Genomic DNA, 22,296 nt, shown 5'->3' with positions numbered 1-22,296 from the left:
CATTAAATGAAAGAAGTCAGTGTTCCAGCAGAGGGAGACAACGTTTCAGAAAAGGCATTGTAGCAAACCAAAAAAGAAATTTTAAGCGCAGCAGAGTAACCAGCTCACATACCTGTTAGCTCAGGTGAGTTTAAAAGGCTGCTGTTGATAACAAGGGCATTTGCTAAATAGATGGTGTGTGTGCAACAATATACTGAAAGGTCAATTATATTGTGCAGCTTATCTCACCACCTGTAGTTATTTAGGTGAAAGCTCCAAAATGCTTGCCTAATATGTCTGTTTATCCAAAAGGAAGTATAGAGGGAGAGCTAGATAGATAGCATTGCATTACATTACATGGCAATGCAATGCACAGTTGCTGAAGTTGAACCAAAATGAGCTTGTCATCTGGCTTCTGCAACTTTTAACATGAAAAATCCAATGAGGAGAAGAAAAGCAAAGCCAAAGAGTCCATCCCAAAATCCGACAAACAAGCCAAATGAACAAAAAGCATTGAATTCAATTCTTTCTGATTTTAGAAACTGCATTAAAGAAGGGGTGCACCGGTCCTGGAGATACTGCAATACCAGGTCAATGCGTGGAGTGGACAGAGCAAGCTCTTTTTCCATCTCCCTGTTCTAAAAATCCATTTAATATATGGTCCCCAGATAGGGGACGTATCAGATATTAAACTGATAAGAACAGATACTACACTTGATCTTAGCCAAAAGGCCGAGAAGCGATAACCAGAATTGGTTTCCGACTACGGTGCCACCCAAGGATTCTGAAAAGTCCATTTGTGGAGATGGCCACCTGGACTCCCGTTAAGAAGACATGCTGTCAACCTCTAGATCCCTCACATGCCTGCACTTTTCGGCTTGCTGCTGCTGCAATCCACGCGTTTTAGATCTGCATAACTCCACCTCTTTTAGCACAGTACCCTCAACCCCGGGCTGTTCCCACCCGCCTCAACACCGTTGGAAGGGAGGAGAAGCAATTAAGGCGGGGGGGGTGGAACGAGCAGCTGTCTACCCTTAGCAGGAGGGTTGCTGATTAATTACCTCTCCTGCTGCTGCTGCTGCTGCTGGCTGTCCAGCAGCAGACTGAAGGTGGCTGCTGCTGTGCGCAGGTATATAAAGGCTCAGAGCCTATTATGACACGCGCAGCCAGCGTTCCATTGCCACATTCCGTCTACTGCAGGCGGGATACCTGGATGGCTGAATGTCACTGAGAAGCTCACAGAGACCGCCATAAGCAACAGTTTAAAAGAATGCCACAGACTAATCAACCAAACTTTTTGGGTTGGTTTCTCTTTTATAGTCTGCAGGCATTAAATGAAAGAAGTCAGTGTTCCAGCAGAGGGAGACAACGTTTCAGAAAAGGCATTGTAGCAAACCAAAAAAGAAATTTTAAGCGCAGCAGAGTAACCAGCTCACATACCTGTTAGCTCAGGTGAGTTTAAAAGGCTGCTGTTGATAACAAGGGCATTTGCTAAATAGATGGTGTGTGTGCAACAATATACTGAAAGGTCAATTATATTGTGCAGCTTATCTCACCACCTGTAGTTATTTAGGTGAAAGCTCCAAAATGCTTGCCTAATATGTCTGTTTATCCAAAAGGAAGTATAGAGGGAGAGCTAGATAGATAGCATTGCATTACATTACATGGCAATGCAATGCACAGTTGCTGAAGTTGAACCAAAATGAGCTTGTCATCTGGCTTCTGCAACTTTTAACATGAAAAATCCAATGAGGAGAAGAAAAGCAAAGCCAAAGAGTCCATCCCAAAATCCGACAAACAAGCCAAATGAACAAAAAGCATTGAATTCAATTCTTTCTGATTTTAGAAACTGCATTAAAGAAGGGGTGCACCGGTCCTGGAGATACTGCAATACCAGGTCAATGCGTGGAGTGGACAGAGCAAGCTCTTTTTCCATCTCCCTGTTCTAAAAATCCATTTAATATATGGTCCCCAGATAGGGGACGTATCAGATATTAAACTGATAAGAACAGATACTACACTTGATCTTAGCCAAAAGGCCGAGAAGCGATAACCAGAATTGGTTTCCGACTACGGTGCCACCCAAGGATTCTGAAAAGTCCATTTGTGGAGATGGCCACCTGGACTCCCGTTAAGAAGACATGCTGTCAACCTCTAGATCCCTCACATGCCTGCACTTTTCGGCTTGCTGCTGCTGCAATCCACGCGTTTTAGATCTGCATAACTCCACCTCTTTTAGCACAGTACCCTCAACCCCCGGCTGTTCCCACCCGCCTCAACACCGTTGGAAGGGAGGAGAACCAATTAAGGCTGGGGGGGGGGGTGGAACGAGCAGCTGTCTACCCTTAGCAGGAGGGTTGCTGTTTAATTACCTCTCCTGCTGCTGCTGCTGCTGCTGGCTGTCCAGCAGCAGACTGAAGGTGGCTGCTGCTGTGCGCAGGTATATAAAGGCTCAGAGCCTATTATGACACGCGCAGCCAGCGTTCCATTGCCACATTCCGTCTACTGCAGGCGGGATACCTGGATGGCTGAATGTCACTGAGAAGCTCACAGAGACCGCCATAAGCAACAGTTTAAAAGAATGCCACAGACTAATCAACCAAACTTTTTGGGTTGGTTTCTCTTTTATAGTCTGCAGGCATTAAATGAAAGAAGTCAGTGTTCCAGCAGAGGGAGACAACGTTTCAGAAAAGGCATTGTAGCAAACCAAAAAAGAAATTTTAAGCGCAGCAGAGTAACCAGCTCACATACCTGTTAGCTCAGGTGAGTTTAAAAGGCTGCTGTTGATAACAAGGGCATTTGCTAAATAGATGGTGTGTGTGCAACAATATACTGAAAGGTCAATTATATTGTGCAGCTTATCTCACCACCTGTAGTTATTTAGGTGAAAGCTCCAAAATGCTTGCCTAATATGTCTGTTTATCCAAAAGGAAGTATAGAGGGAGAGCTAGATAGATAGCATTGCATTACATTACATGGCAATGCAATGCACAGTTGCTGAAGTTGAACCAAAATGAGCTTGTCATCTGGCTTCTGCAACTTTTAACATGAAAAATCCAATGAGGAGAAGAAAAGCAAAGCCAATGAGTCCATCCCAAAATCCGACAAACAAGCCAAATGAACAAAAAGCATTGAATTCAATTCTTTCTGATTTTAGAAACTGCATTAAAGAAGGGGTGCACCGGTCCTGGAGATACTGCAATACCAGGTCAATGCGTGGAGTGGACAGAGCAAGCTCTTTTTCCATCTCCCTGTTCTAAAAATCCATTTAATATATGGTCCCCAGATAGGGGACGTATCAGATATTAAACTGATAAGAACAGATACTACACTTGATCTTAGCCAAAAGGCCGAGAAGCGATAACCAGAATTGGTTTCCGACTACGGTGCCACCCAAGGATTCTGAAAAGTCCATTTGTGGAGATGGCCACCTGGACTCCCGTTAAGAAGACATGCTGTCAACCTCTAGATCCCTCACATGCCTGCACTTTTCGGCTTGCTGCTGCTGCAATCCACGCGTTTTAGATCTGCATAACTCCACCTCTTTTAGCACAGTACCCTCAACCCCCGGCTGTTCCCACCTGCCTCAACACCGTTGGAAGGGAGGAGAACCAATTAAGGCGGGGGGGGGGTGGAACGAGCAGCTGTCTACCCTTAGCAGGAGGGTTGCTGATTAATTACCTCTCCTGCTGCTGCTGCTGCTGCTGGCTGTCCAGCAGCAGACTGAAGGTGGCTGCTGCTGTACGCAGGTATATAAAGGCTCAGAGCCTATTATGACACGCGCAGCCAGCGTTCCATTGCCACATTCCGTCTACTGCAGGCGGGATACCTGGATGGCTGAATGTCACTGAGAAGCTCACAGAGACCGCCATAAGCAACAGTTTAAAAGAATGCCACAGACTAATCAACCAAACTTTTTGGGTTGGTTTCTCTTTTATAGTCTGCAGGCATTAAATGAAAGAAGTCAGTGTTCCAGCAGAGGGAGACAACGTTTCAGAAAAGGCATTGTAGCAAACCAAAAAAGAAATTTTAAGCGCAGCAGAGTAACCAGCTCACATACCTGTTAGCTCAGGTGAGTTTAAAAGGCTGCTGTTGATAACAAGGGCATTTGCTAAATAGATGGTGTGTGTGCAACAATATACTGAAAGGTCAATTATATTGTGCAGCTTATCTCACCACCTGTAGTTATTTAGGTGAAAGCTCCAAAATGCTTGCCTAATATGTCTGTTTATCCAAAAGGAAGTATAGAGGGAGAGCTAGATAGATAGCATTGCATTACATTACATGGCAATGCAATGCACAGTTGCTGAAGTTGAACCAAAATGAGCTTGTCATCTGGCTTCTGCAACTTTTAACATGAAAAATCCAATGAGGAGAAGAAAAGCAAAGCCAAAGAGTCCATCCCAAAATCCGACAAACAAGCCAAATGAACAAAAAGCATTGAATTCAATTCTTTCTGATTTTAGAAACTGCATTAAAGAAGGGGTGCACCGGTTTCCTGGAGATACTGCAATACCAGGTCAATGCGTGGAGTGGACAGAGCAAGCTCTTTTTCCATCTCCCTGTTCTAAAAATCCATTTAATATATGGTCCCCAGATAGGGGACGTATCAGATATTAAACTGATAAGAACAGATACTACACTTGATCTTAGCCAAAAGGCCGAGAAGCGATAACCAGAATTGGTTTCCGACTACGGTGCCACCCAAGGATTCTGAAAAGTCCATTTGTGGAGATGGCCACCTGGACTCCCGTTAAGAAGACATGCTGTCAACCTCTAGATCCCTCACATGCCTGCACTTTTCGGCTTGCTGCTGCTGCAATCCACGCGTTTTAGATCTGCATAACTCCACCTCTTTTAGCACAGTACCCTCAACCCCCGGCTGTTCCCACCCACCTCAACACCGTTGGAAGGGAGGAGAACCAATTAAGGCGGGGGGGGGGTGGAACGAGCAGCTGTCTACCCTTAGCAGGAGGGTTGCTGATTAATTACCTCTCCTGCTGCTGCTGCTGCTGCTGGCTGTCCAGCATCAGACTGAAGGTGGCTGCTGCTGTGCGCAGGTATATAAAGGCTCAGAGCCTATTATGACACGCGCAGCCAGCGTTCCATTGCCACATTCCGTCTACTGCAGGCGGGATACCTGGATGGCTGAATGTCACTGAGAAGCTCACAGAGACCGCCATAAGCAACAGTTTAAAAGAATGCCACAGACTAATCAACCAAACTTTTTGGGTTGGTTTCTCTTTTATAGTCTGCAGGCATTAAATGAAAGAAGTCAGTGTTCCAGCAGAGGGAGACAACGTTTCAGAAAAGGCATTGTAGCAAACCAAAAAAGAAATTTTAAGCGCAGCAGAGTAACCAGCTCACATACCTGTTAGCTCAGGTGAGTTTAAAAGGCTGCTGTTGATAACAAGGGCATTTGCTAAATAGATGGTGTGTGTGCAACAATATACTGAAAGGTCAATTATATTGTGCAGCTTATCTCTCCACCTGTAGTTATTTAGGTGAAAGCTCCAAAATGCTTGCCTAATATGTCTGTTTATCCAAAAGGAAGTATAGAGGGAGAGCTAGATAGATAGCATTGCATTACATTACATGGCAATGCAATGCACAGTTGCTGAAGTTGAACCAAAATGAGCTTGTCATCTGGCTTCTGCAACTTTTAACATGAAAAATCCAATGAGGAGAAGAAAAGCAAAGCCAAAGAGTCCATCCTAAAATCCGACAAACAAGCCAAATGAACAAAAAGCATTGAATTCAATTCTTTCTGATTTTAGAAACTGCATTAAAGAAGGGGTGCACCGGTCCTGGAGATGCTGCAATACCAGGTCAATGCGTGGAGTGGACAGAGCAAGCTCTTTTTCCATCTCCCTGTTCTAAAAATCCATTTAATATATGGTCCCCAGATAGGGGACGTATCAGATATTAAACTGATAAGAACAGATACTACACTTGATCTTAGCCAAAAGGCCGAGAAGCGATAACCAGAATTGGTTTCCGACTACGGTGCCACCCAAGGATTCTGAAAAGTCCATTTGTGGAGATGGCCACCTGGACTCCCGTTAAGAAGACATGCTGTCAACCTCTAGATCCCTCACATGCCTGCACTTTTCGGCTTGCTGCTGCTGCAATCCACGCGTTTTAGATCTGCATAACTCCACCTCTTTTAGCACAGTACCCTCAACCCCCGGCTGTTCCCACCCGCCTCAACACCGTTGGAAGGGAGGAGAACCAATTAAGGCGGGGGGGGGGTGGGGTGGAACGAGCAGCTGTCTACCCTTAGCAGGAGGGTTGCTGATTAATTACCTCTCCTGCTGCTGCTGCTGCTGGCTGTCCAGCAGCAGACTGAAGGTGGCTGCTGCTGTGCGCAGGTATATAAAGGCTCAGAGCCTATTATGACACGCGCAGCCAGCGTTCCATTGCCACATTCCGTCTACTGCAGGCGGGATACCTGGATGGCTGAATGTCACTGAGAAGCTCACAGAGACCGCCATAAGCAACAGTTTAAAAGAATGCCACAGACTAATCAACCAAACTTTTTGGGTTGGTTTCTCTTTTATAGTCTGCAGGCATTAAATGAAAGAAGTCAGTGTTCCAGCAGAGGGAGACAACGTTTCAGAAAAGGCATTGTAGCAAACCAAAAAAGAAATTTTAAGCGCAGCAGAGTAACCAGCTCACATACCTGTTAGCTCAGGTGAGTTTAAAAGGCTGCTGTTGATAACAAGGGCATTTGCTAAATAGATGGTGTGTGTGCAACAATATACTGAAAGGTCAATTATATTGTGCAGCTTATCTCACCACCTGTAGTTATTTAGGTGAAAGCTCCAAAATGCTTGCCTAATATGTCTGTTTATCCAAAAGGAAGTATAGAGGAAGAGCTAGATAGATAGCATTGCATTACATTACATGGCAATGCAATGCACAGTTGCTGAAGTTCAACCAAAATGAGCTTGTCATCTGGCTTCTGCAACTTTTAACATGAAAAATCCAATGAGGAGAAGAAAAGCAAAGCCAAAGAGTCCATCCCAAAATCCGACAAACAAGCCAAATGAACAAAAAGCATTGAATTCAATTCTTTCTGATTTTAGAAACTGCATTAAAGAAGGGGTGCACCGGTCCTGGAGATACTGCAATACCAGGTCAATGCGTGGAGTGGACAGAGCAAGCTCTTTTTCCATCTCCCTGTTCTAAAAATCCATTTAATATATGGTCCCCAGATAGGGGACGTATCAGATATTAAACTGATAAGAACAGATACTACACTTGATCTTAGCCAAAAGGCCGAGAAGCGATAACCAGAATTGGTTTCCGACTACGGTGCCACCCAAGGATTCTGAAAAGTCCATTTGTGGAGATGGCCACCTGGACTCCCGTTAAGAAGACATGCTGTCAACCTCTAGATCCCTCACATGCCTGCACTTTTCGGCTTGCTGCTGCTGCAATCCACGCGTTTTAGATCTGCATAACTCCACCTCTTTTAGCACAGTACCCTCAACCCCCGGCTGTTCCCACCCGCCTCAACACCGTTGGAAGGGAGGAGAACCAATTAAGGCGGGGGGGGGGGTGGGGTGGAACGAGCAGCTGTCTACCCTTAGCAGGAGGGTTGCTGATTAATTACCTCTCCTGCTGCTGCTGCTGCTGGCTGTCCAGCAGCAGACTGAAGGTGGCTGCTGCTGTGCGCAGGTATATAAAGGCTCAGAGCCTATTATGACACGCGCAGCCAGCGTTCCATTGCCACATTCCGTCTACTGCAGGCGGGATACCTGGATGGCTGAATGTCACTGAGAAGCTCACAGAGACCGCCATAAGCAACAGTTTAAAAGAATGCCACAGACTAATCAACCAAACTTTTTGGGTTGGTTTCTCTTTTATAGTCTGCAGGCATTAAATGAAAGAAGTCAGTGTTCCAGCAGAGGGAGACAACGTTTCAGAAAAGGCATTGTAGCAAACCAAAAAAGAAATTTTAAGCGCAGCAGAGTAACCAGCTCACATACCTGTTAGCTCAGGTGAGTTTAAAAGGCTGCTGTTGATAACAAGGGCATTTGCTAAATAGATGGTGTGTGTGCAACAATATACTGAAAGGTCAATTATATTGTGCAGCTTATCTCACCACCTGTAGTTATTTAGGTGAAAGCTCCAAAATGCTTGCCTAATATGTCTGTTTATCCAAAAAGAAGTATAGAGGGAGAGCTAGATAGATAGCATTGCATTACATTACATGGCAATGCAATGAACAGTTGCTGAAGTTGAACCAAAATGAGCTTGTCATCTGGCTTCTGCAACTTTTAACATGAAAAATCCAATGAGGAGAAGAAAAGCAAAGCCAAAGAGTCCATCCCAAAATCCGACAAACAAGCCAAATGAACAAAAAGCATTGAATTCAATTCTTTCTGATTTTAGAAACTGCATTAAAGAAGGGGTGCACCGGTCCTGGAGATACTGCAATACCAGGTCAATGCGTGGAGTGGACAGAGCAAGCTCTTTTTCCATCTCCCTGTTCTAAAAATCCATTTAATATATGGTCCCCAGATAGGGGACGTATCAGATATTAAACTGATAAGAACAGATACTACACTTGATCTTAGCCAAAAGGCCGAGAAGCGATAACCAGAATTGGTTTCCGACTACGGTGCCACCCAAGGATTCTGAAAAGTCCATTTGTGGAGATGGCCACCTGGACTCCCGTTAAGAAGACATGCTGTCAACCTCTAGATCCCTCACATGCCTGCACTTTTCGGCTTGCTGCTGCTGCAATCCACGCGTTTTAGATCTGCATAACTCCACCTCTTTTAGCACAGTACCCTCAACCCCCGGCTGTTCCCACCCGCCTCAACACCGTTGGAAGGGAGGAGAACCAATTAAGGCGGGGGGGGGGTGGAACGAGCAGCTGTCTACCCTTAGCAGGAGGGTTGCTGATTAATTACCTCTCCTGCTGCTGCTGCTGCTGCTGGCTGTCCAGCAGCAGACTGAAGGTGGCTGCTGCTGTGCGCAGGTATATAAAGGCTCAGAGCCTATTATGACACGCGCAGCCAGCGTTCCATTGCTACATTCCGTCTACTGCAGGCGGGATACCTGGATGGCTGAATGTCACTGAGAAGCTCACAGAGACCGCCATAAGCAACAGTTTAAAAGAATGCCACAGACTAATCAACCAAACTTTTTGGGTTGGTTTCTCTTTTATAGTCTGCAGGCATTAAATGAAAGAAGTCAGTGTTCCAGCAGAGGGAGACAACGTTTCAGAAAAGGCATTGTAGCAAACCAAAAAAGAAATTTTAAGCGCAGCAGAGTAACCAGCTCACATACCTGTTAGCTCAGGTGAGTTTAAAAGGCTGCTGTTGATAACAAGGGCATTTGCTAAATAGATGGTGTGTGTGCAACAATATACTGAAAGGTCAATTATATTGTGCAGCTTATCTCACCACCTGTAGTTATTTAGGTGAAAGCTCCAAAATGCTTGCCTAATATGTCTGTTTATCCAAAAGGAAGTATAGAGGAAGAGCTAGATAGATAGCATTGCATTACATTACATGGCAATGCAATGCACAGTTGCTGAAGTTCAACCAAAATGAGCTTGTCATCTGGCTTCTGCAACTTTTAACATGAAAAATCCAATGAGGAGAAGAAAAGCAAAGCCAAAGAGTCCATCCCAAAATCCAACAAACAAGCCAAATGAACAAAAAGCATTGAATTCAATTCTTTCTGATTTTAGAAACTGCATTAAAGAAGGGGTGCACCGGTCCTGGAGATACTGCAATACCAGGTCAATGCGTGGAGTGGACAGAGCAAGCTCTTTTTCCATCTCCCTGTTCTAAAAATCCATTTAATATATGGTCCCCAGATAGGGGACGTATCAGATATTAAACTGATAAGAACAGATTTTTCTTTTTTCGAAAGCCCGAATTCGTGTACAAAACCCGAGTGCGCTTAAAAAAGTGACAAGTGCCACAAAAAAAGTGCACTAGGATGCTGGTCTTCTTGAAACCCTCTCCAAAAGGAGAAGGGTCCCCCAAACCATTCCCCGTCCCTCCGAGCCAAAAGGCCACAGCGAGGAACAGGGACAAAAAGCCACCTCCAGCCGAAGCCAGAGGCGACCCAATCTTACCCCCAGCACCTGCCCGAGTTCTCACCCGAGCAAGGCACTGGGAGCCAAAGACTGTGCTCCCCTCCCGGAAGAGGGGAGCCAACAACGCTCTCCTCCCAAAAGAGGAGAGCCAGGGGGGTTCAGGGGGGAGCGGAACCTGATGGCCACACACTCCCCCCCTAGACCTGCCAAGAGAGGAACCCGTAAGGGAACCGCATCCCGACAAAATCCTAGTAGGACGTGACACACGTGAATAAGTGGACACACAGTGACAAAGAAATTAAATAAATAGTGAAGGTTTCACAGTATAATACTGCCCGGACCTTCGACCGGGAATTGAAAAATTCCCCATCCTAAGGCCAGAAGGCCCGGAATAAGGGTGTGTGCGAAGAAAGAAAATTTGAAGTGCTTGTGCAAATGTGCCATAAACTCAAGTGGGGTTCCCAATCCCAGTGAGTTAAGGCACCCCAGGGTCACCACTCCTGGGGCACTTCACACTTCGGGCTTTCGATCTTCCCCGGCCCAATGGCGTCGATCCTGGGGGGCCATGCTTTCCACCAGATGACTATATTAGCCACCTGGCGTACTAACAAGCGCCTAAACCCCAGTGTGCATAATGTATCAATCTACTAGGGCGGCCAACATCCAAAACCGCCTTTTCGAAAGATACTACACTTGATCTTAGCCAAAAGGCCGAGAAGCGATAACCAGAATTGGTTTCCGACTACGGTGCCACCCAAGGATTCTGAAAAGTCCATTTGTGGAGATGGCCACCTGGACTCCCGTTAAGAAGACATGCTGTCAACCTCTAGATCCCTCACATGCCTGCACTTTTCGGCTTGCTGCTGCTGCAATCCACGCGTTTTAGATCTGCATAACTCCACCTCTTTTAGCACAGTACCCTCAACCCCCGGCTGTTCCCACCCGCCTCAACACCGTTGGAAGGGAGGAGAACCAATTAAGGCGGGGGGGGGGGGTGGAACGAGCAGCTGTCTACCCTTAGCAGGAGGGTTGCTGATTAATTACCTCTCCTGCTGCTGCTGCTGCTGCTGGCTGTCCAGCAGCAGACTGAAGGTGGCTGCTGCTGTGCGCAGGTATATAAAGGCTCAGAGCCTATTATGACACGCGCAGCCAGCGTTCCATTGCCACATTCCGTCTACTGCAGGCGGGATACCTGGATGGCTGAATGTCACTGAGAAGCTCACAGAGACCGCCATAAGCAACAGTTTAAAAGAATGCCACAGACTAATCAACCAAACTTTTTGGGTTGGTTTCTCTTTTATAGTCTGCAGGCATTAAATGAAAGAAGTCAGTGTTCCAGCAGAGGGAGACAACGTTTCAGAAAAGGCATTGTAGCAAACCAAAAAAGAAATTTTAAGCGCAGCAGAGTAACCAGCTCACATACCTGTTAGCTCAGGTGAGTTTAAAAGGCTGCTGTTGATAACAAGGGCATTTGCTAAATAGATGGTGTGTGTGCAACAATATACTGAAAGGTCAATTATATTGTGCAGCTTATCTCACCACCTGTAGTTATTTAGGTGAAAGCTCCAAAATGCTTGCCTAATATGTCTGTTTATCCAAAAGGAAGTATAGAGGGAGAGCTAGATAGATAGCATTGCATTACATTACATGGCAATGCAATGCACAGTTGCTGAAGTTGAACCAAAATGAGCTTGTCATCTGGCTTCTGCAACTTTTAACATGAAAAATCCAATGAGTAGAAGAAAAGCAAAGCCAAAGAGTCCATCCCAAAATCCGACAAACAAGCCAAATGAACAAAAAGCATTGAATTCAATTCTTTCTGATTTTAGAAACTGCATTAAAGAAGGGGTGCACCGGTCCTGGAGATACTGCAATACCAGGTCAATGCGTGGAGTGGACAGAGCAAGCTCTTTTTCCATCTCCCTGTTCTAAAAATCCATTTAATATATGGTCCCCAGATAGGGGACGTATCAGATATTAAACTGATAAGAACAGATACTACACTTGATCTTAGCCAAAAGGCCGAGAAGCGATAACCAGAATTGGTTTCCGACTACGGTGCCACCCAAGGATTCTGAAAAGTCCATTTGTGGAGATGGCCACCTGGACTCCCGTTAAGAAGACATGCTGTCAACCTCTAGATCCCTCACATGCCTGCACTTTTCGGCTTGCTGCTGCTGCAATCCACGCGTTTTAGATCTGCATAACTCCACCTCTTTTAGCACAGTACCCTCAACCCCCGGCTGTTCCCACCCGCCTCAACACCGTTGGAAGGGAGGAGAACCAATTAAGGCGGGGGGGGGGGGGTGGAACGAGCAGCTGTCTAACCTTAGCAGGAGGGTTGCTGATTAATTACCTCTCCTGCTGCTGCTGCTGCTGCTGGCTGTCCAGCAGCAGACTGAAGGTGGCTGCTGCTGTGCGCAGGTATATAAAGGCTCAGAGCCTATTATGACACGCGCAGCCAGCGTTCCATTGCCACATTCCGTCTACTGCAGGCGGGATACCTGGATGGCTGAATGTCACTGAGAAGCTCACAGAGACCGCCATAAGCAACAGTTTAAAAGAATGCCACAGACTAATCAACCAAACTTTTTGGGTTGGTTTCTCTTTTATAGTCTGCAGGCATTAAATGAAAGAAGTCAGTGTTCCAGCAGAGGGAGACAACGTTTCAGAAAAGGCATTGTAGCAAACCAAAAAAGAAATTTTAAGCGCAGCAGAGTAACCAGCTCACATACCTGTTAGCTCAGGTGAGTTTAAAAGGCTGCTGTTGATAACAAGGGCATTTGCTAAATAGATGGTGTGTGTGCAACAATATACTGAAAGGTCAATTATATTGTGCAGCTTATCTCACCACCTGTAGTTATTTAGGTGAAAGCTCCAAAATGCTTGCCTAATATGTCTGTTTATCCAAAAGGAAGTATAGAGGGAGAGCTAGATAGATAGCATTGCATTACATTACATGGCAATGCAATGCACAGTTGCTGAAGTTGAACCAAAATGAGCTTGTCATCTGGCTTCTGCAACTTTTAACATGAAAAATCCAATGAGGAGAAGAAAAGCAAAGCCAAAGAGTCCATCCCAAAATCCGACAAACAAGCCAAATGAACAAAAAGCATTGAATTCAATTCTTTCTGATTTTAGAAACTGCATTAAAGAACGGGTGCACCGGTCCTGGAGATACTGCAATACCAGGTCAATGCGTGGAGTGGACAGAGCAAGCTCTTTTTCCATCTCCCTGTTCTAAAAATCCATTTAATATATGGTCCCCAGATAGGGGACGTATCAGATATTAAACTGATAAGAACAGATACTACACTTGATCTTAGCCAAAAGGCCGAGAAGCGATAACCAGAATTGGTTTCCGACTACGGTGCCACCCAAGGATTCTGAAAAGTCCATTTGTGGAGATGGCCACCTGGACTCCCGTTAAGAAGACATGCTGTCAACCTCTAGATCCCTCACATGCCTGCACTTTTCGGCTTGCTGCTGCTGCAATCCACGCGTTTTAGATCTGCATAACTCCACCTCTTTTAGCACAGTACCCTCAACCCCCGGCTGTTCCCACCCGCCTCAACACCGTTGGAAGGGAGGAGAACCAATTAAGGCGGGGGGGGGGGTGGAACGAGCAGCTGTCTACCCTTAGCAGGAGGGTTGCTGATTAATTACCTCTCCTGCTGCTGCTGCTGCTGGCTGTCCAGCAGCAGACTGAAGGTGGCTGCTGCTGTGCGCAGGTATATAAAGGCTCAGAGCCTATTATGACACGCGCAGCCAGCGTTCCATTGCCACATTCCGTCTACTGCAGGCGGGATACCTGGATGGCTGAATGTCACTGAGAAGCTCACAGAGACCGCCATAAGCAACAGTTTAAAAGAATGCCACAGACTAATCAACCAAACTTTTTGGGTTGGTTTCTCTTTTATAGTCTGCAGGCATTAAATGAAAGAAGTCAGTGTTCCAGCAGAGGGAGACAACGTTTCAGAAAAGGCATTGTAGCAAACCAAAAAAGAAATTTTAAGCGCAGCAGAGTAACCAGCTCACATACCTGTTAGCTCAGGTGAGTTTAAAAGGCTGCTGTTGATAACAAGGGCATTTGCTAAATAGATGGTGTGTGTGCAACAATATACTGAAAGGTCAATTATATTGTGCAGCTTATCTCACCACCTGTAGTTATTTAGGTGAAAGCTCCAAAATGCTTGCCTAATATGTCTGTTTATCCAAAAGGAAGTATAGAGGGAGAGCTAGATAGATAGCATTGCATTACATTACATGGCAATGCAATGCACAGTTGCTGAAGTTGAACCAAAATGAGCTTGTCATCTGGCTTCTGCAACTTTTAACATGAAAAATCCAATGAGGAGAAGAAAAGCAAAGCCAAAGAGTCCATCCCAAAATCCGACAAACAAGCCAAATGAACAAAAAGCATTGAATTCAATTCTTTCTGATTTTAGAAACTGCATTAAAGAACGGGTGCACCGGTCCAGGAGATACTGCAATACCAGGTCAATGCGTGGAGTGGACAGAGCAAGCTCTTTTTCCATCTCCCTGTTCTAAAAATCCATTTAATATATGGTCCCCAGATAGGGGACGTATCAGATATTAAACTGATAAGAACAGATACTACACTTGATCTTAGCCAAAAGGCCGAGAAGCGATAACCAGAATTGGTTTCCGACTACGGTGCCACCCAAGGATTCTGAAAAGTCCATTTGTGGAGATGGCCACCTGGACTCCCGTTAAGAAGACATGCTGTCAACCTCTAGATCCCTCACATGCCTGCACTTTTCGGCTTGCTGCTGCTGCAATCCACGCGTTTTAGATCTGCATAACTCCACCTCTTTTAGCACAGTACCCTCAACCCCCGGCTGTTCCCACCCGCCTCAACACCGTTAGAAGGGAGGAGAACCAATTAAGGCGGGGGGGCGGGTGGAACGAGCAGCTGTCTACCCTTAGCAGGAGGGTTGCTGATTAATTACCTCTCCTGCTGCTGCTGCTGCTGCTGGCTGTCCAGCAGCAGACTGAAGGTGGCTGCTGCTGTGCGCAGGTATATAAAGGCTCAGAGCCTATTATGACACGCGCAGCCAGCGTTCCATTGCCACATTCCGTCTACTGCAGGCGGGATACCTGGATGGCTGAATGTCACTGAGAAGCTCACAGAGACCGCCATAAGCAACAGTTTAAAAGAATGCCACAGACTAATCAACCAAACTTTTTGGGTTGGTTTCTCTTTTATAGTCTGCAGGCATTAAATGAAAGAAGTCAGTGTTCCAGCAGAGGGAGACAACGTTTCAGAAAAGGCATTGTAGCAAACCAAAAAAGAAATTTTAAGCGCAGCAGAGTAACCAGCTCACATACCTGTTAGCTCAGGTGAGTTTAAAAGGCTGCTGTTGATAACAAGGGCATTTGCTAAATAGATGGTGTGTGTGCAACAATATACTGAAAGGTCAATTATATTGTGCAGCTTATCTCACCACCTGTAGTTATTTAGGTGAAAGCTCCAAAATGCTTGCCTAATATGTCTGTTTATCCAAAAGGAAGTATAGAGGGAGAGCTAGATAGATAGCATTGCATTACATTACATGGCAATGCAATGCACAGTTGCTGAAGTTGAACCAAAATGAGCTTGTCATCTGGCTTCTGCAACTTTTAACATGAAAAATCCAATGAGGAGAAGAAAAGCAAAGCCAAAGAGTCCATCCCAAAATCCGACAAACAAGCCAAATGAACAAAAAGCATTAAATTCAATTCTTTCTGATTTTAGAAACTGCATTAAAGAAGGGGTGCACCGGTCCTGGAGATACTGCAATACCAGGTCAATGCGTGGAGTGGACAGAGCAAGCTCTTTTTCCATCTCCCTGTTCTAAAAATCCATTTAATATATGGTCCCCAGATAGGGGACGTATCAGATATTAAACTGATAAGAACAGATACTACACTTGATCTTAGCCAAAAGGCCGAGAAGCGATAACCAGAATTGGTTTCCGACTACGGTGCCACCCAAGGATTCTGAAAAGTCCATTTGTGGAGATGGCCACCTGGACTCCCGTTAAGAAGACATGCTGTCAACCTCTAGATCCCTCACATGCCTGCACTTTTCGGCTTGCTGCTGCTGCAATCCACGCGTTTTAGATCTGCATAACTCCACCTCTTTTAGCACAGTACCCTCAACCCCCGGCTGTTCCCACCCGCCTCAACACCGTTGGAAGGGAGGAGAACCAATTAAGGCGGGGGGGGGGGGTGGAACGAGCAGCTGTCTACCCTTAGCAGGAGGGTTGCTGATTAATTACCTCTCCTGCTGCTGCTGCTGCTGCTGCTGGCTGTCCAGCAGCAGACTGAAGGTGGCTGCTGCTGTGCGCAGGTATATAAAGGCTAAGAGCCTATTATGACACGCGCAGCCAGCGTTCCATTGCCACATTCCGTCTACTGCAGGCGGGATACCTGGATGGCTGAATGTCACTGAGAAGCTCACAGAGACCGCCATAAGCAACAGTTTAAAAGAATGCCACAGACTAATCAACCAAACTTTTTGGGTTGGTTTCTCTTTTATAGTCTGCAGGCATTAAATGAAAGAAGTCAGTGTTCCAGCAGAGGGAGACAACGTTTCAGAAAAGGCATTGTAGCAAACCAAAAAAGAAATTTTAAGCGCAGCAGAGTAACCAGCTCACATACCTGTTAGCTCAGGTGAGTTTAAAAGGCTGCTGTTGATAACAAGGGCATTTGCTAAATAGATGGTGTGTGTGCAACAATATACTGAAAGGTCAATTATATTGTGCAGCTTATCTCACCACCTGTAGTTATTTAGGTGAAAGCTCCAAAATGCTTGCCTAATATGTCTGTTTATCCAAAAGGAAGTATAGAAGGAGAGCTAGATAGATAGCATTGCATTACATTACATGGCAATGCAATGCACAGTTGCTGAAGTTGAACCAAAATGAGCTTGTCATCTGGCTTCTGCAACTTTTAACATGAAAAATCCAATGAGGAGAAGAAAAGCAAAGCCAAAGAGTCCATCCCAAAATCCGACAAACAAGCCAAATGAACAAAAAACATTGAATTCAATTCTTTCTGATTTTAGAAACTGCATTAAAGAAGGGGTGCACCGGTCCTGGAGATACTGCAATACCAGGTCAATGCGTGGAGTGGACAGAGCAAGCTCTTTTTCCATCTCCCTGTTCTAAAAATCCATTTAATATATGGTCCCCAGATAGGGGACGTATCAGATATTAAACTGATAAGAACAGATACTACACTTGATCTTAGCCAAAAGGCCGAGAAGCGATAACCAGAATTGGTTTCCGACTACGGTGCCACCCAAGGATTCTGAAAAGTCCATTTGTGGAGATGGCCACCTGGACTCCCGTTAAGAAGACATGCTGTCAACCTCTAGATCCCTCACATGCCTGCACTTTTCGGCTTGCTGCTGCTGCAATCCACGCGTTTTAGATCTGCATAACTCCACCTCTTTTAGCACAGTACCCTCAACCCCCGGCTGTTCCCACCCGCCTCAACACCGTTGGAAGGGAGGAGAACCAATTAAGGCGGGGGGGGGGGGGTGGAACGAGCAGCTGTCTACCCTTAGCAGGAGGGTTGCTGATTAATTACCTCTCCTGCTGCTGCTGCTGCTGGCTGTCCAGCAGCAGACTGAAGGTGGCTGCTGCTGTGCGCAGGTATATAAAGGCTCAGAGCCTATTATGACATGCGCAGCCAGCGTTCCATTGCCACATTCCGTCTACTGCAGGCGGGATACCTGGATGGCTGAATGTCACTGAGAAGCTCACAGAGACCGCCATAAGCAACAGTTTAAAAGAATGCCACAGACTAATCAACCAAACTTTTTGGGTTGGTTTCTCTTTTATAGTCTGCAGGCATTAAATGAAAGAAGTCAGTGTTCCAGCAGAGGGAGACAACGTTTCAGAAAAGGCATTGTAGCAAACCAAAAAAGAAATTTTAAGCGCAGCAGAGTAACCAGCTCACATACCTGTTAGCTCAGGTGAGTTTAAAAGGCTGCTGTTGATAACAAGGGCATTTGCTAAATAGATGGTGTGTGTGCAACAATATACTGAAAGGTCAATTATATTGTGCAGCTTATCTCACCACCTGTAGTTATTTAGGTGAAAGCTCCAAAATGCTTGCCTAATATGTCTGTTTATCCAAAAGGAAGTATAGAGGGAGAGCTAGATAGATAGCATTGCATTACATTACATGGCAATGCAATGCACAGTTGCTGAAGTTGAACCAAAATGAGCTTGTCATCTGGCTTCTGCAACTTTTAACATGAAAAATCCAATGAGGAGAAGAAAAGCAAAGCCAAAGAGTCCATCCCAAAATCCGACAAACAAGCCAAATGAACAAAAAGCATTGAATTCAATTCTTTCTGATTTTAGAAACTGCATTAAAGAAGGGGTGCACCGGTCCTGGAGATACTGCAATACCAGGTCAATGCGTGGAGTGGACAGAGCAAGCTCTTTTTCCATCTCCCTGTTCTAAAAATCCATTTAATATATGGTCCCCAGATAGGGGACGTATCAGATATTAAACTGATAAGAACAGATACTACACTTGATCTTAGCCAAAAGGCCGAGAAGCGATAACCAGAATTGGTTTCCGACTACGGTGCCACCCAAGGATTCTGAAAAGTCCATTTGTGGAGATGGCCACCTGGACTCCCGTTAAGAAGACATGCTGTCAACCTCTAGATCCCTCACATGCCTGCACTTTTCGGCTTGCTGCTGCTGCAATCCACGCGTTTTAGATCTGCATAACTCCACCTCTTTTAGCACAGTACCCTCAACCCCCGGCTGTTCCCACCCGCCTCAACACCGTTGGAAGGGAGGAGAACCAATTAAGGCGGGGGGGGGGGTGGAACGAGCAGCTGTCTACCCTTAGCAGGAGGGTTGCTGATTAATTACCTCTCCTGCTGCTGCTGCTGCTGCTGGCTGTCCAGCAGCAGACTGAAGGTGGCTGCTGCTGTGCGCAGGTATATAAAGGCTCAGAGCCTATTATGACACGCGCAGCCAGCGTTCCATTGCCACATTCCGTCTACTGCAGGCGGGATACCTGGATGGCTGAATGTCACTGAGAAGCTCACAGAGACCGCCATAAGCAACAGTTTAAAAGAATGCCACAGACTAATCAACCAAACTTTTTCGGTTGGTTTCTCTTTTATAGTCTGCAGGCATTAAATGAAAGAAGTCAGTGTTCCAGCAGGGGGAGACAACGTTTCAGAAAAGGCATTGTAGCAAACCAAAAAAGAAATTTTAAGCGCAGCAGAGTAACCAGCTCACATACCTGTTAGCTCAGGTGAGTTTAAAAGGCTGCTGTTGATAACAAGGGCATTTGCTAAATAGATGGTGTGTGTGCAACAATATACTGAAAGGTCAATTATATTGTGCAGCTTATCTCACCACCTGTAGTTATTTAGGTGAAAGCTCCAAAATGCTTGCCTAATATGTCTGCTTATCCAAAAGGAAGTATAGAGGGAGAGCTAGATAGATAGCATTGCATTACATTACATGGCAATGCAATGCACAGTTGCTGAAGTTGAACCAAAATGAGCTTGTCATCTGGCTTCTGCAACTTTTAACATGAAAAATCCAATGAGGAGAAGAAAAGCAAAGCCAAAGAGTCCATCCCAAAATCCGACAAACAAGCCAAATGAACAAAAAGCATTGAATTCAATTCTTTCTGATTTTAGAAACTGCATTAAAGAAGGGGTGCACCGGTCCTGGAGATACTGCAATACCAGGTCAATGCGTGGAGTGGACAGAGCAAGCTCTTTTTCCATCTCCCTGCTCTAAAAATCCATCTAATATATGGTCCCCAGATAGGGGACGTATCAGATATTAAACTGATAAGAACAGATACTACACTTGATCTTAGCCAAAAGGCCGAGAAGCGATAACCAGAATTGGTTTCCGACTACGGTGCCACCCAAGGATTCTGAAAAGTCCATTTGTGGAGATGGCCACCTGGACTCCCGTTAAGAAGACATGCTGTCAACCTCTAGATCCCTCACATGCCTGCACTTTTCGGCTTGCTGCTGCTGCAATCCACGCGTTTTAGATCTGCATAACTCCACCTCTTTTAGCACAGTACCCTCAACCCCCGGCTGCTCCCACCCGCCTCAACACCGTTGGAAGGGAGGAGAACCAATTAAGGCGGGGGGGGGGGTGGGGTGGAACGAGCAGCTGTCTACCCTTAGCAGGAGGGTTGCTGATTAATTACCTCTCCTGCTGCTGCTGCTGCTGCTGGCTGTCCAGCAGCAGACTGAAGGTGGCTGCTGCTGTGCGCAGGTATATAAAGGCTCAGAGCCTATTATGACACGCGCAGCCAGCGTTCCATTGCCACTTTCCGTCTACTGCAGGCGGGATACCTGGATGGCTGAATGTCACTGAGAAGCTCACAGAGACCGCCATAAGCAACAGTTTAAAAGAATGCCACAGACTAATCAACCAAACTTTTTGGGTTGGTTTCTCTTTTATAGTCTGCAGGCATTAAATGAAAGAAGTCAGTGTTCCAGCAGAGGGAGACAACGTTTCAGAAAAGGCATTGTAGCAAACCAAAAAAGAAATTTTAAGCGCAGCAGAGTAACCAGCTCACATACCTGTTAGCTCAGGTGAGTTTAAAAGGCTGCTGTTGATAACAAGGGCATTTGCTAAATAGATGGTGTGTGTGCAACAATATACTGAAAGGTCAATTATATTGTGCAGCTTATCTCACCACCTGTAGTTATTTAGGTGAAAGCTCCAAAATGCTTGCCTAATATGTCTGTTTATCCAAAAGGAAGTATAGAGGGAGAGCTAGATACATAGCATTGCATTACATTACATGGCAATGCAATGCACAGTTGCTGAAGTTGAACCAAAATGAGCTTGTCATCTGGCTTCTGCAACTTTTAACATGAAAAATCCAATGAGGAGAAGAAAAGCAAAGCCAAAGAGTCCATCCCAAAATCTGACAAACAAGCCAAATGAACAAAAAGCATTGAATTCAATTCTTTCTGATTTTAGAAACTGCATTAAAGAAGGGGTGCACCGGTCCTGGAGATACTGCAATACCAGGTCAATGCGTGGAGTGGACAGAGCAAGCTCTTTTTCCATCTCCCTGTTCTAAAAATCCATTTAATATATGGTCCCCAGATAGGGGACGTATCAGATATTAAACTGATAAGAACAGATACTACACTTGATCTTAGCCAAAAGGCCGAGAAGCGATAACCAGAATTGGTTTCCGACTACGGTGCCACCCAAGGATTCTGAAAAGTCCATTTGTGGAGATGGCCACCTGGACTCCCGTTAAGAAGACATGCTGTCAACCTCTAGATCCCTCACATGCCTGCACTTTTCGGCTTGCTGCTGCTGCAATCCACGCGTTTTAGATCTGCATAACTCCACCTCTTTTAGCACAGTACCCTCAACCCCCGGCTGTTCCCACCCGCCTCAACACCGTTGGAAGGGAGGAGAACCAATTAAGGCGGGGGGGGGGTGGAACGAGCAGCTGTCTACCCTTAGCAGGAGGGTTGCTGATTAATTACCTCTCCTGCTGCTGCTGCTGCTGCTGGCTGTCCAGCAGCAGACTGAAGGTGGCTGCTGCTGTGCGCAGGTATATAAAGGCTCAGAGCCTATTATGACACGCGCAGCCAGCGTTCCATTGCCACATTCCGTCTACTGCAGGCGGGATACCTGGATGGCTGAATGTCACTGAGAAGCTCACAGAGACCGCCATAAGCAACAGTTTAAAAGAATGCCACAGACTAATCAACCAAACTTTTTGGGTTGGTTTCTCTTTTATAGTCTGCAGGCATTAAATGAAAGAAGTCAGTGTTCCAGCAGAGGGAGACAACGTTTCAGAAAAGGCATTGTAGCAAACCAAAAAAGAAATTTTAAGCGCAGCAGAGTAACCAGCTCACATACCTGTTAGCTCAGGTGAGTTTAAAAGGCTGCTGTTGATAACAAGGGCATTTGCTAAATAGATGGTGTGTGTGCAACAATATACTGAAAGGTCAATTATATTGTGCAGCTTATCTCACCACCTGTAGTTATTTAGGTGAAAGCTCCAAAATGCTTGCCTAATATGTCTGTTTATCCAAAAGGAAGTATAGAGGGAGAGCTAGATACATAGCATTGCATTACATTACATGGCAATGCAATGCACAGTTGCTGAAGTTGAACCAAAATGAGCTTGTCATCTGGCTTCTGCAACTTTTAACATGAAAAATCCAATGAGGAGAAGAAAAGCAAAGCCAAAGAGTCCATCCC

General features: G+C 45.5%; 16 non-coding genes and 1 pseudogene across 16 annotated transcripts; all 17 read right to left on the bottom strand.

The window, feature by feature from the left end:
- Positions 1-532: 532 nt before the first annotated feature.
- On the bottom strand, positions 533-723 carry LOC141158380 (U2 spliceosomal RNA). Its single transcript, XR_012248410.1, has one exon. It is a non-coding gene; the product is annotated as a U2 spliceosomal RNA (small nuclear RNA).
- A 1,116-nt stretch (positions 724-1,839) lies between these two features.
- Positions 1,840-2,030, bottom strand: LOC141158368 (U2 spliceosomal RNA). The gene has a single exon (XR_012248398.1). It is a non-coding gene; the product is annotated as a U2 spliceosomal RNA (small nuclear RNA).
- A 1,120-nt stretch (positions 2,031-3,150) lies between these two features.
- Positions 3,151-3,341, bottom strand: LOC141158357 (U2 spliceosomal RNA). Its single transcript, XR_012248387.1, has one exon. It is a non-coding gene; the product is annotated as a U2 spliceosomal RNA (small nuclear RNA).
- A 1,118-nt stretch (positions 3,342-4,459) lies between these two features.
- On the bottom strand, positions 4,460-4,652 carry LOC141159868 (U2 spliceosomal RNA). Its single transcript, XR_012249862.1, has one exon. It is a non-coding gene; the product is annotated as a U2 spliceosomal RNA (small nuclear RNA).
- Positions 4,653-5,770: 1,118 nt separating this feature from the next.
- Positions 5,771-5,961, bottom strand: LOC141159659 (U2 spliceosomal RNA). The gene has a single exon (XR_012249662.1). It is a non-coding gene; the product is annotated as a U2 spliceosomal RNA (small nuclear RNA).
- A 1,120-nt stretch (positions 5,962-7,081) lies between these two features.
- On the bottom strand, positions 7,082-7,272 carry LOC141158345 (U2 spliceosomal RNA). Its single transcript, XR_012248376.1, has one exon. It is a non-coding gene; the product is annotated as a U2 spliceosomal RNA (small nuclear RNA).
- Positions 7,273-8,393: 1,121 nt separating this feature from the next.
- On the bottom strand, positions 8,394-8,584 carry LOC141158334 (U2 spliceosomal RNA). The gene has a single exon (XR_012248365.1). It is a non-coding gene; the product is annotated as a U2 spliceosomal RNA (small nuclear RNA).
- A 1,118-nt stretch (positions 8,585-9,702) lies between these two features.
- LOC141160151 (U2 spliceosomal RNA) lies at positions 9,703-9,884 on the bottom strand. Its single transcript, XR_012250120.1, has one exon. It is a non-coding gene; the product is annotated as a U2 spliceosomal RNA (small nuclear RNA).
- A 789-nt stretch (positions 9,885-10,673) lies between these two features.
- Positions 10,674-10,765, bottom strand: LOC141160423 (U2 spliceosomal RNA; annotated as a pseudogene).
- A 1,120-nt stretch (positions 10,766-11,885) lies between these two features.
- Positions 11,886-12,076, bottom strand: LOC141158322 (U2 spliceosomal RNA). Its single transcript, XR_012248354.1, has one exon. It is a non-coding gene; the product is annotated as a U2 spliceosomal RNA (small nuclear RNA).
- Positions 12,077-13,197: 1,121 nt separating this feature from the next.
- On the bottom strand, positions 13,198-13,388 carry LOC141159527 (U2 spliceosomal RNA). The gene has a single exon (XR_012249532.1). It is a non-coding gene; the product is annotated as a U2 spliceosomal RNA (small nuclear RNA).
- Positions 13,389-14,504: 1,116 nt separating this feature from the next.
- LOC141159695 (U2 spliceosomal RNA) lies at positions 14,505-14,695 on the bottom strand. The gene has a single exon (XR_012249696.1). It is a non-coding gene; the product is annotated as a U2 spliceosomal RNA (small nuclear RNA).
- A 1,119-nt stretch (positions 14,696-15,814) lies between these two features.
- Positions 15,815-16,005, bottom strand: LOC141158311 (U2 spliceosomal RNA). Its single transcript, XR_012248343.1, has one exon. It is a non-coding gene; the product is annotated as a U2 spliceosomal RNA (small nuclear RNA).
- A 1,123-nt stretch (positions 16,006-17,128) lies between these two features.
- On the bottom strand, positions 17,129-17,319 carry LOC141158300 (U2 spliceosomal RNA). Its single transcript, XR_012248332.1, has one exon. It is a non-coding gene; the product is annotated as a U2 spliceosomal RNA (small nuclear RNA).
- Positions 17,320-18,437: 1,118 nt separating this feature from the next.
- LOC141158288 (U2 spliceosomal RNA) lies at positions 18,438-18,628 on the bottom strand. The gene has a single exon (XR_012248320.1). It is a non-coding gene; the product is annotated as a U2 spliceosomal RNA (small nuclear RNA).
- Positions 18,629-19,747: 1,119 nt separating this feature from the next.
- LOC141159651 (U2 spliceosomal RNA) lies at positions 19,748-19,938 on the bottom strand. Its single transcript, XR_012249654.1, has one exon. It is a non-coding gene; the product is annotated as a U2 spliceosomal RNA (small nuclear RNA).
- A 1,124-nt stretch (positions 19,939-21,062) lies between these two features.
- Positions 21,063-21,253, bottom strand: LOC141158276 (U2 spliceosomal RNA). Its single transcript, XR_012248309.1, has one exon. It is a non-coding gene; the product is annotated as a U2 spliceosomal RNA (small nuclear RNA).
- Between the last annotated feature and the right edge of the window lie 1,043 nt (positions 21,254-22,296).

Source organism: Phyllobates terribilis, unplaced genomic scaffold (genome assembly GCF_046119375.1).
Source record: "Phyllobates terribilis strain yellow unplaced genomic scaffold, ASM4611937v1 Scaffold_8__6_contigs__length_399053987, whole genome shotgun sequence".
Taxonomy (NCBI): domain Eukaryota; kingdom Metazoa; phylum Chordata; class Amphibia; order Anura; family Dendrobatidae; genus Phyllobates; species Phyllobates terribilis.
This window is presented reverse-complemented; position numbering and strand designations above follow the sequence as displayed.